Source organism: Trachypithecus francoisi, unplaced genomic scaffold, assembly GCF_009764315.1.
Source record: "Trachypithecus francoisi isolate TF-2019V2 unplaced genomic scaffold, Tfra_2.0 Lachesis_group3, whole genome shotgun sequence".
Taxonomy (NCBI): Eukaryota; Metazoa; Chordata; class Mammalia; order Primates; family Cercopithecidae; genus Trachypithecus; species Trachypithecus francoisi.
The window spans coordinates 69,953,507-69,965,927 of NW_022681468.1; the positions used below are offsets into that span (position 1 = coordinate 69,953,507).

General features: G+C 38.1%; 1 protein-coding gene across 17 annotated transcripts in view; it reads left to right on the top strand.

Annotated features, from left to right (window-relative positions):
* RALGAPA1 (Ral GTPase activating protein catalytic subunit alpha 1) overlaps positions 1-12,421 on the top strand; it is a 323,646-nt gene that overhangs the window by 97,778 nt on the left and 213,447 nt on the right. The window lies entirely within an intron of this gene.

Sequence of the window (12,421 nt, forward strand, 5' to 3'; positions counted from 1 at the left end):
CCGCCTCCCAGGTTCACGCCATTCTCCTGCCTCCACCTCCCAAGTAGCTGGGACTACAGGCGCCCGCCTCGTCGCCCGGCTAGTTTTTTGTATTCTTTAGTAGAGATGGGGTTTCACCGTATTAGCCAGGATGGTCTCGATCTCCTGACCTTGTGATCCGCCCGTCTCGGCCTCCCAAAGTGCTGGGATTACAGGCTTGAGCCACCGCGCCCGGCCTGTAGGCTTTTTTTAAAAGAGAGATCTCACTCTGTTGCCTTTGTTGGATTGTAGCTCACTGCAACCCTGGACTCCTGGGCTCAAAGTGATCCTACCTCACCCCTCCCCTGAGCCTCTTGAGTAGCTGGGACTACAGGCGCATGCCACCATGCCAGGCTAACTTTATTTTTCATAGAGACAGGGTCTTGCTATGTTGCCCAGGCTGGTCTTCAGTTCCTGGCCTTAAGTAGTCCCCCGACTTTGGCCTCCCAGAGTGCTGAGATTACAGGTGTGAGCCATGGCACCCAGCCTTTTCTAGGCTTTTTAAGTACTTCAGCTGTGTAGTGGAAATGATAATACCGCTCATTCCTGAAACAAAATTGCCTGAAGTTATTCCAGGGTTTACAATCAGTGCTTCTATGGAAAGAGAATTTTCCATGGGAATGTATCTGTATTTAATGGTAATCAGTGAAAAACACTTAATTTTAGAGAAATTTAAAGCCATTGTTGTAAGGATACGTCTTGTATAAAAAATTAGGTTCTAAAATGTTAAGAATTATGGTTTGAAAGGAGGAAACAACTAGAAAGAAAATAAGAGATTAAAGATTTTAAAAATTAAAATACATGGTTAATGTAAAATCCTTTAAAAGGATAACATATTCAGAATTGTCTTATGCTTTTAAAATAAGCATAGAATTACATTGATTGTATGTTCCAAGCTAGAATAATAAGACAATATATAAGGAAAAAGTTATTGTAGTATTAAAATGAATATAATGGGAATTTTACTATAAAATTACTTTTTGGAATCCTAAGGAAAATGATTATATTTGAAATGCCTTCCTTCATTTTATATTAATGTCACAATTATAGAAAATATTTGTGTATTAAGAAGAAATTGTTGGCTGGGTGCTGTGGCTCACGCCTGTAATCCCAGCACTTTGGGAGGCTGAGGCGGGCAGATCACAAGGTCAGGAGTTCAAGACCAGCCTGACCAACATGCTGAAACCTCGTCTCTACTAAAAATACAAAAAAAATTAGCTGAGCGTGGTGGCATGTGCCTGTAATCCCAGCTACTCGGGAGGCTGAGGCAGGAGAATCGCTTGAACCCGGGAGGCAAAGGTTGCAGTGAGCAGAGGTAGAGCCACTGCACTCCAGCCTGGGGCAACAGAGGGAGACTCCATCTCAAAGAAAAGAAGAAATTGTTCTTTTAAGTGTAAATTTTTATTTTATTTCAATCTAATCTTTTTTAAAAAGTACATTTTTTTTTTTCTGATTATAGAAGTAATTTATGCTTAGTGTGGAAAGTAACATTTGGGGAAGCATAAAGACCCATTAGCTGTCTAATGAGAAGTAATCATATATTGATTATCTGATTGTTGGCATATATCTTTGTAGTCTTTTACATAGCATGTAATGAGTAAAATATTCATGCTGACTTCATAGCTCATGGTGATTACTTTCTAGTTGTACTAATGTCAAAACAGCCTTGTCTGAACTAAACAAGCCTATCAAACAAAGTTAAAGCCTTAAAAATTTGTTGAGAAAGGTACCTGCATAAAGTTCAAAAAAGGGGCAGCAGATTAAATTAGGATGTTCTTTGGGCATATTTTTAAAAATTTTTAACATTACTGTTTTTTTTTCTTTCTGAGACAGAGTCACCTAAGCTAGAGTGCAGAGGTGTAATCTCAGCTCACTGCAGTCTCTGCCTCCTGGGTTCAAGTGATTCTCCTGACTCAGCCTCTAGTAGCTGGGATTACAGGCGCACACCACCACACCCAGCTAATTTTGTATTTTTAGTAGAGATGAAATTTCACTATGTTGGCCAGGCTGGTCTTGAACTCCTGACCTCAAGTCATCCACCTGCCTCAGCCTCCCAAAGTACTGGGTTTAACATTAATTTTTCCAGCCTGGGCAACGTGGCAAAACTCTGTCTCTACCAAAAAAATACAAAAAAGTTAGCTGGGTGTGGTAGCACATGCCTGTAGTGCCAGCTACTTGGTGGACTGAGGTGGGAAGATCTCTTGAGCCCAGGAGGTTGAGGTGGCAGTGAGCTGAGAACACACCACTGCACTCCAGCCTGGATGACAAAGTGAGACCCTGTTTCAAAAAAAAAAAAATCATCCATTTTATTTATTTATTTATTTGTTTGTTTGTTTGTTTATTGGGATGGAGTCTCGCTCTGTTGCCCAGGCTGGCATGATCTCAGCTCACTGCAACCTCTGCTTCTGGGTTCAAGCGATTCTCCTGCCACAACCTCCCAAGTAGCTGGGACTACAGGCATGTGCCACCATGCCTGGCTAATTTTTGTATTTTCAGTGGAGACAGAGTTTCACCATGTTGGCCAGGCTGGTCTTGAACTCCTGACTTTAGGTGATCTACCCACCTCGGCCTCCCAAAGTGCTGGGATTACAGATGTGAGCCTCTATGCCCAGCCTTTATGTTTTTCATAAATGTACATGGTTAAAAATTTAGACTGTGATTAAGTGTATACATTGTAGTAAGTCTCCCTCGTCAGTATTCCCCACCCTCCCATTTCACCTCACTAGAGGCAATCACTATTACCAGTTTCTTGAGCATCCTAAAGATACTTTATGTCTATACAGGCTCATAGCATAACATATACAATCTTGTGAATCATGGCTTTACACATGTGAATGAGAAAAAATTCCTTTAAGTACTTACTATAAAATTGCTGTTCTATGCATTAAGGATATAGTTCTGAACAAAGCAAGTAAATTCCACTGGGGCTGACAATTCTAGTGTTGGAGAAGAAATATAATAAGCAAATAAACCAGTAAACATGTCATGAGGTAGTAAAGTTACGAAGAAAAGTCAGTCAGGATAAAGGAATAGAAAGTGTTGGAGCTAAGGACATAGGACTGTTTTAAATAGGGAGGTCAGGGAAAGCTTATTCTATCCTATAAGAACAAAGACCTGAATTGGGAAGGTGCATTCCAGGCAGAAGGAAAAATGAAAAGTCCCAGAGCTAGGAATGTGCTCTAGGGCTTTTGAGTGTTTGAGGAGGAGTAAGGAAAGAAGAGAGTGTTAGGAGATGAAGTCAAGCTATAATGATATATCTTAAAGATTATTATATATCAGAAAAATGTTGGCCAGGCACGGTGGCTCACACCTGTAATCCCAGCATTTTGGGAGGCCGAGGCAGGAGGATCAGTTGAGGCCAGGGGTTCGAGACCAGCCTAGACAACATGGTAAAACCCCATCTCTACTAAAAATACAAAAATTAGCTGATCGTGCTAGTACACGCCTGTAGTCTCTAGACCCTGCTACTCAGGAGGCTGAGGCAAGAGAATTGCTTGAACCAGGAGGCGGAGGTTGCAGTAAGCCAAGATTGTACCATTGCACTCGGCAGAACGAGACTCTTGTCACAAAAAAAAAAAAAAGTTGAACTTCCTATATCATAATTACATGGAAGTACTATAATTTAACCTATCTCCTGAAGATGAATATACATTTTATAATTTTATGCTATTAAAAATGGTGTAGAATAGGCTGGGCACAGTGGCTTATGCCTGTAATCCCAGCACTTTGGGAGGCCGAGGCGGGTGGATCACCTGAGGTCAGGTGTTCAAGACCATCATGGCTAATACGGTGAAATCCCATTTCTACTAAAAATACAAAAAATTAGCCAGCATGGTAGCGTGCGCCTGTAATCCCAGCTACTCGGGAGGCTGGGGTAGAATTGCTTGAACCCGGGAGGCAGAGGTTGTAGTGGGCTGAGATCGCACCATTGCACTCCAGCTTGGGCAACAAGAGCGAAACTCCATCTCAAAAAAAAAAAAAAAGGTATAGAATATACTTACATATTCTTCTATATTTTGTGCATATATGCAAGTATATCTATAGGTTAAGTCTGTAGGGTTTGAAATTAATTTGCCCTCTAAAAAGAGGAACCTTTGTAGCCTTAAGAGATTTAAGTAAGGATCATTAGTAGATATCAAAAACATTAATAAGTGAAGGATTACTTGGGAAGAGGATATTCACTTGTTGCCAAGGACTATCTTACAGATTATTTATATTTGCAAAGGGTAAATATACCTTTACAATGGAGGGATCTGGAATCAAGCCTATATACCTAACTTCTAGTTTATAGTATATATAGGAGATAGAAGAACAAATTAAATGACTCCAAGAGAAAATAATTGAACAAAATTAGAATGTAGTACATTTTATGAGACAACTGGTCTAGCCTCTTCAAAAGCACAGTATCATTTTTAAAAAGTTGAGGTGGGATCTGTTTTAGGCTCAAGAGACAATAACCAAATGCAATATATGAACTCTCATGGAATCCTTGTTTGAAAAATAAAAATTATTTTGGGATATCTTGGTAACTTTGAATATGGATTGAATATCAGATGATATTATGGAATTTGAGTAAATTTTCTTAGGTGTGATAATGGTGTTGGTATATAGGAGGATGATCTTACCTGTAGATGAATCCTGAAATATTTAGGGATGAAGACTCATGGTATCTGCAGCTTACTTTCAAATACTTCAGCAAAAATGTACACACAAATATAAAGCAAATATGACAAAATGCTAAGCAGTTGAATCTAGGTGGAGGTATACCTGTTTACATTACAATAGTCTTTTTTTTTTTGAGACAGAGTCTCACTCTGTCACCCAGGCTGGAGTGCAGTGACGTGATCTTGGCTCACTGCAACCTCCCGGCTTCAAGTGATTCTCCTGCCTTAGCCTCCCAAGTAGAGTAGCTGGGACTATAGGTGCACACCACCATGCCCAGCTAATTTTTGTATTTTTAGTAGAGATGGGGTTTCACCATGTTGGCCAGGCTGGTCTTGAACTCTTGACCTCAAGTAATCCGCCCTCCTCAGCCTCCCAAAGTGCTGGGATTATAGGTGCAAACCACCACGCCTCACCACCTTTTAATTTTTTCTACGTTTGAAAATTTTCTTAATAAAAAATTGGGAAGAAAGAGGCTTTTTAAAAAGTCATTAGATGACTCATATTGCCAGCAACATAGTGAACTTGATATTCTGGAACTATTAGATATTCTTGCTAGCATTTCGTCGCACCACTGGTTTGCAAACAGAGAAACCTGTAAGACTCTCCTTACTCACTTCCTTGACCAAAATAAACAAAACTATGAGCAGAAAATGGAGTGATGAGCAGTAAGCACACTGGCAAAGTGGGATGATCTTGAAGCAAATTGCTGATTATCACTTCTGGGATCCAGACTAAGACTTGAGCAAGCTTCAAGGTTGGAGGACTGAATTGAAGACTTCCATGTTAAATTGGCTGTCTTGACAAGGATACAAGTTCATTTCATGTCAGTAATGCTTCCTGGAAATTGTACAAGCAAACACAATACCTCTGGAGTCATTCACTCTCAATCAGGCCTCCAGAAATTCCACAGGTTAAAATCAACCAAATATGAATTCACAAAGATTATTTAATAAACATGGAAACAAATTATATAAATGAGTTAGCAAAAAAGAGAGAGAGATTGAGATTCCTTAAGATTTTAATCCCTAATATTGGAATAAAATAACCAATTTTGTAACCAATAAAATAACTATGTTTGAAATGTTTAAAGAGGAAAATGATAAGCTCATTAAAATGATTAAAAGGAACCAAATAGAACTTTGAGAAATAAAAATATAATTCCTGAAAGAAAAAAAAAAAACAGTATTAAGCAACACATACGATATAAATAAAGAGAGAATCGGTAACTTGGATTAGAAATTTGAGGAAATTACCCAGGACATTGAGATGGGAAATGTGAAGGAGAGGGTAAGAAATTTGTAGAACAGGATGAGAGGGTCTGATGTGTCTAGTTGGAATACCAGAAGGAGAGACTGAAGGAGAGGCAGTATTTCAAGAATGACAGAGAATGTATTAAAGCTATGAGTCTATAGGAACGGAAGCATATAGTATACCAAATAAGTAAGTAGAAACCCATACTTAAACACACTGCAGTGACATAGCAGAATGGAAAGACAAAGAAAAGAGCATAAAGGCTGCAAAGAGAAAAAATACATAATCTTTCAGAAAAAAACAGTTATGCTGAAAACAGTGTTCTCAGCACTGACAATGGAAGACAGAACAGCAGGATAATATCTTCAGAGTGCTGAGGAAAAATAACTATCATTATAGAATTGTGTACTGACCAAACTTTCAAAATGGAGGGTAAAACAAAGACAACTGGATTGACCTTAATGATATAATTTCTAAAAGAATATGTCAGGAAAGAAAATTACCCCACATTTAAAGTCTGAGATGTAAGAAGGGTAAACGATCAAAGAAAGTGGTAAATGTGTAGGTAAATCTAAATAAATATTATCTGAATATAGTAATTTTAGAATTGAAGGGTAGAATTTAAATACTGGTCATTCATAATATATAGTTCAGGAAGAGTTTAGTGAGAGTATAAATATTCTCAAATCCTTGTTCAGGGTGAGGTAGAGAGCTGGTGTTACTGCATTAACTTTAGACTTTAAAAATATAGGGTAAAAAGACAACCCAATTGAAAATGGACAAAAGATTTGAATGGACATTTCTCTAAAGAAGATACACAAATGGCCAATAAGCACATGCTCAAAAACACTAGCTATCAGAGAAATGCAAATGAAAATCACAATAAGATGCCACTTTACACCCACCACTAGGATGACTATTATTTATCAAAATACGAATATTAAGTGTTGGTGAGGAGGTGGAGAAATTGGAATCCTTATATATTGCTAGTGGGAATGTAAAATGGTACAGCTACTTTGAAAAACACTCTGGAAATCAGTTCCTTTAAAGTTAAAATTATATGACCCAGCAATCCCATTCACAGGTATATATCCAAGAGACTTGAAGAGTGGCTGCTCTCATCAATTTTTTTTTTTTTATTTTGAGATAGAGTCTTGCTCTGTCACCCATGCTAGAGTGCAGTGGCACCATCTCAGCTCACTGCAACCTCTGACTCCTGGGTTCAAGCAATTCTCCTGCCTCAGCTTCCCAAGTAGCTGGGATTACAGGCACCTGCCACCATGCCTGGCTAATTGTTGTATTCTAGTAGAGATTGGATTTCACCATGTTGGCCAGGCTGATTTCGAACTCCTGGCCTCAAGCAGTCCACCCGCCTGGGCCTCCCAAAGTGCTGGGACTATAGGAGTGGGCCACCACGCCTGGCCCGCTCACTTCAATTTTATATACTTGTTGCCAAAATCAATTTTAGTCCAAAGTGCAGTTTATTTCCTATTCTCAGAAAGTTCATGACCAAAAATTAGCCAGGCGTGGCGGTGTGTGCCTGTAGTCCCAACTACTCGGGAGGCTGGGGCAGGAGGATGGCGTTAACCTGGGAGGCGGAGCTTGCAGTAAGCCAAGATCACGCCACTGCACTCCAGTCTGGGCGACAGAGCAAGACTCTTAAAAAAATAAAAGTTCATGACCTTCTGAGACTGACAAATTAATATCCATATGCTCTAGTATTACTATAGTATTGGGACCAATCTGATTCATTTTAATGGATTTTTCTGGTATAATTTCTCACTATTCCCTTTTGCGTATTGCACGTAAAAGCTGAAAAATAACTTCTGAATAATCCTGTAAACACAAAAAACTTTAGATTCCTCCTCGTCGTTGAGAAGGGGAGTAACCTGATACAACTGTTTTTAGAGATTAATTTGGAAATGTTGAGTACTGTGAATTTAAGAAGAAACTGGTGGAACCTGAAGTGGGTAGCTTTATTAATGTAAAGTCAGGACCAGGGGTGAAGGACGAACGGTGGGGATAGAGAATAACCGAGTTTCTCAAGCTAGAAGTCTGTTAATAAGCTTCAACTCTTCTGACTCTCTCCTATATCCCCAAACTCTGACTGAATCATCATATCCTGATGATTATATCTTGAGCTAAGTATCTGTCACCTTTCTTCACTTCTTTACATTTCCACTGCTGCTATCTTGGTCCAGTACACCATTACATCTACATTGCTGCACGAGTTTCCTAACTTCCCTGCATCAGTTTTTCACAACCTCCAGATCCGTTTTCTACCTTATTGTCATAATGGTATTAAGAATAATTTCAAATTGATGTCACTTTTTTGCTTATATTTTTCAGTGGTCTTTTATTGCTCTTGGGATAAAATTGAAAATCTTACCATGATTTTTATAAGGCCCTGTATGATCAGGCCTCTGCCCACTTTTCCAATCTCATTTTATTCCTTTCTCCTTTGCTCTCTACTTTCCACATTACTAGATTTCATTTATTAAAGCAGTGAGAGAAGAAAATTCACCAACCTGGAGTTCTAGATCCAGCTTATTTGTCCTTCAAAAGTGAAGGAGAGGCTGGGTGCATTGACTCACGCCTGTAATCTTAGCACTTTATAATCTTAGATTATAGGCATGAGCCACCAAGCCCAACCTATCTTTTTTATTTTTAATTAATCTAACAGCTAATGATTTTTTTAACAAACCGAAAACATAATATTAGGTGATTATAGCTTGTGGATGGTGAAATGATTGACAGCAGTATTTTAAGGGATGAAAAGGAGGAATTGGGAATCCTTTTAAGTATGTCTAGCTGGAAAGTGGCACAGCATTGTTTTAAAAAGAGGACTTGGGTGGGGTACAGTGGCTTATGCCTGTAATTACAGCACTTTGGGAGGCCAGGGTGTTTAGAGTTCAGGTGGGAGGCCAGGTGGCTGGAGTTGCTTGAGCCCAGTTCAAACCAGCCTAGGCAGCATGGTGAAAGTCTATCTCTACAAAAAAAAAAATCAAAAAATTAGTCAGGCGTGGTGGCTCGCACCTGTAGTCCCAGCTACTCAGGAGGCCGAGGTAGGAGGATCACTTGAGCCCAGGAGGTTGACGCCACAGTGTGCTGAGATTATGCCACCGCCCTCCCACTTGGATGACAGAATGAGTCCCTGTCTCAAAAAGAAAAAGAAGAGTTGGATTAGTTGTAAATGTATATTGCCAACTCAGGGGCAACCACTAAAAAGGTTTTTAAAAAATGTAGTATAGTTCATGTGCTAGGAGGGGAGAAAAATAGAATCATAAAATACTCAGAACCAGAGGAGACAGTAAAGAGTGGAATACAAAAAAAGGCACTGAATAGAAAACAGGAACAAATGTGGTACAGTGTTAACAGTATAGCAGTAATCACTTTAAACATTAGCTGTCTAAATAAACCAATTAAAAAACAAAGACAGTCTCAATGGATAAAAGAACAAGCCTCAAGTATATGTTGACTATAAGAAATCCCTTTAAAATATAAACATACATAGATTAGACAGATTAAAAATGAAGGGATGACAAAAGATATACTATGCTAACATTAATCAAAAGAAAGTGAGACTAGTTGTACAGTCGTGTTATTTAACAAATGGGGATATATTCTGAGACATGCATCAGTAGGCGATTTCTTCATTGTGCAAACATCATAGAATGTATTACAGAAACCTAGGTGACATAGTCTACTACATACCTAGGCTGTATGGTGTAGCCTGTTGCTTCTAGGCTGCAAACCTGTACACCATGTAACTTTACCGAATATTGTGGGCAATTATAATATAGTGGTAAATATTTGTGTATCTAAGCATATCTAAACGTAGAAATGGTACAGTAAAAATAAAGTATTATAATCTCTACAGCTAAAACAGAGTATTATAAATATCAAATCTACAGTAAAAATAGAGTATTATCCATAAGGACCACCATCATACATGCGGTCTGTTGGTGACCGAAACATCATTATGCAGTGCATAACATGACTATGTTAATTTCAGACGAAGCTGACTTTAGAACAAGGAGAATTATCAAGAATAAAGAGAGGTGTTACATAAAGATGATTAATTCTGGCCAGGCATGGTGGCTCACGCCTGTAATCTCAGCACTTTGGGAGGCCAAGGAGGGTGGCTCACCTGAGGTCAGGAGTTTGAGACCAGCCTGGCCAACGTGGTGGAACCCTGTCTCTACTAAAAATACAAAAACTTAGCCGGGCTTATTGGCACATGCCTGTAGTCCCAGCTACTCGGGAGACTGAGGCAGGAGAATTGCTTGAGCACAGAAGGCAGAGGTTGCAGTGAGCTGAGATCATGCTACTGCACTCCAGCCTGATCAACAGAGCAAGACTCCATTTCAAAAAAAACAAAATAAAAAATGATTAATTCTCCAAGAGGACATACTAATCCTTAATGTGTATTCACTGACAACAGAGTATCAAAATACGTGAGGCAAAAACTGATAAATCTGCCCAGAGAAATAGAAAAAGTAGTGGTACTGTGGTTGGATATTTAACATCTTTCTATCAGTAATGGAGAGATCCAGCAGGCAGAAAATCAGTGAGGACATAAATGAAGTGAATAGCACTATCAGTCAACTTGGTCCAATTATGACATCTATAAATTGCTTAATCCAGCAGAGATTATACTCATTCTTCTCAAACTCATGCGAAACATTCACCAAGACCACATTCTGGGTCATAAAACATGTCTTAATAAACTAAAAGGAATAGAAATCATACAAAATATACCCTCTGACTGCAATGGATTTAACTATAAATCAATGACGGAAAAAGTTGGAAAACTCTAAAATACTTGGAGATTAAACGACACACTTCTAAATAATGCACAGCTCGAAGATGTTTCAAGAGAAATTGTAGAATATTTTGAACTAAATGAAAATATAACATCAAAATTTGTGGGCACTGAAAGCTGTGCTTAGAGGAAAATGTACAGTATTGAAAGTATATATTACTAAAGAAGAAAGATCTAAAATCAGTAATCTAAGCTTCCACCATAGGAAACTTGAAAAAAACAAATCCAAAGTAAGTAGAGGAAAAGAAATAATAAAACTTAGAGCAGAAAACGGGGAAGTTGAAAACAGGAAATCACTAGAGAAAAATCAACAAAACTGCAAGTTGGTTCTTAGAAAGTATCAACAAAACCAATAAATCTCTAGCTAAGTTAAATAAGAAAAAAATAAGATATTAATTATTAATACCAGAAATGAAAGAAGAACCATTACCAGTGATCCTTTTATTATTATTGTTTTATTTTTAATTTTTGTGGGTATACAGTATGTATATATATTTATGGGATACATGAGATATTTTGATACAGGCATGCAATGCGTACTCATCACATCAGTGTAAATGGGATATTCGTTACCTCAGACATTTATTCTTTGTGTTTCAAACCATCCAATTATATTCTTTTAGTTATTTTTAAATTTACAATTAAATTATTTTTTGCTATGGTCACCTTGTTGTACTAGCAAATACTAGGTCTTGTTCATTCTTTTTTTTTTTGTACACATTAACCATCTGCACTTACCCTTTCCCCCACTATACTTCCAAGCCTCTAGTAACTATCCTTCTATTCTCTATCTCCATGAATTCAGTTGTTTTAATTTTTAGCTCCCACAGATAAGTGAGGACATGTGATGTTTATCTTTCTGTGCCTGGCTTATTTCACTTAGCATAATGACCTCATGTCAGGATCTCATTCTTTTTTATGTTTGAATAATACTTTATTGTGTATATATACCACATACCCTTTATCCATTCATCTGTTGATGGATACTTAGGTTGCTTCCATATCTTGGCTATTGTAAATAGTGTTGCAGTAAACATGGGAGTGCAGATATCTCTTTGATAAACTGATTTCCTTTCTTTTGGCTCTATACCCAGGAGTGGGATTGCTGGATTGGTAGCTCTATTTCTAGTTTTTTGAGAAATTTCCAAACTATAGTTCTCCATAGTGGTTGTACTAACTTACATTCTTACCAACAGTATGTGAGGGTTCCCTTTTCTTCACATCCTGGCCAGCATTTGTTATTGCCTGTCTTTTGGATAAAAGCCATTTTGACTGGGGTGAGATATCTCATTGTAGTTTTGATTTGCATTTCTCTGATTATCAGTTATGTAGAGCACCTTTTCATATACCTGTTTGTCATTTGTATGTCTTCTCTTGAGAAATGTGTATCAGATCTTTTGTCCATTTATAATTGAATTATTAAATTTTTTCCTGTAGAGTTGTTTGAGCCCCTTGTGTATTCTAGTTATTAATCCCTTGTCAGATGCATACTTTGCAAGTGTTTTTTCCCATTCTGTGGGTCGTCTCTTCACTTTGTTGACCATTTACTTTGCTGTGCAGAAAGTTTTTAACATGATCTCATCTCATTTGTCCATTTTTGGTTTAGTGGCCTGTGGATATTATTTAAGAAGTCTTTGCCCACTTCGTTGTCCTGGAGAGTTT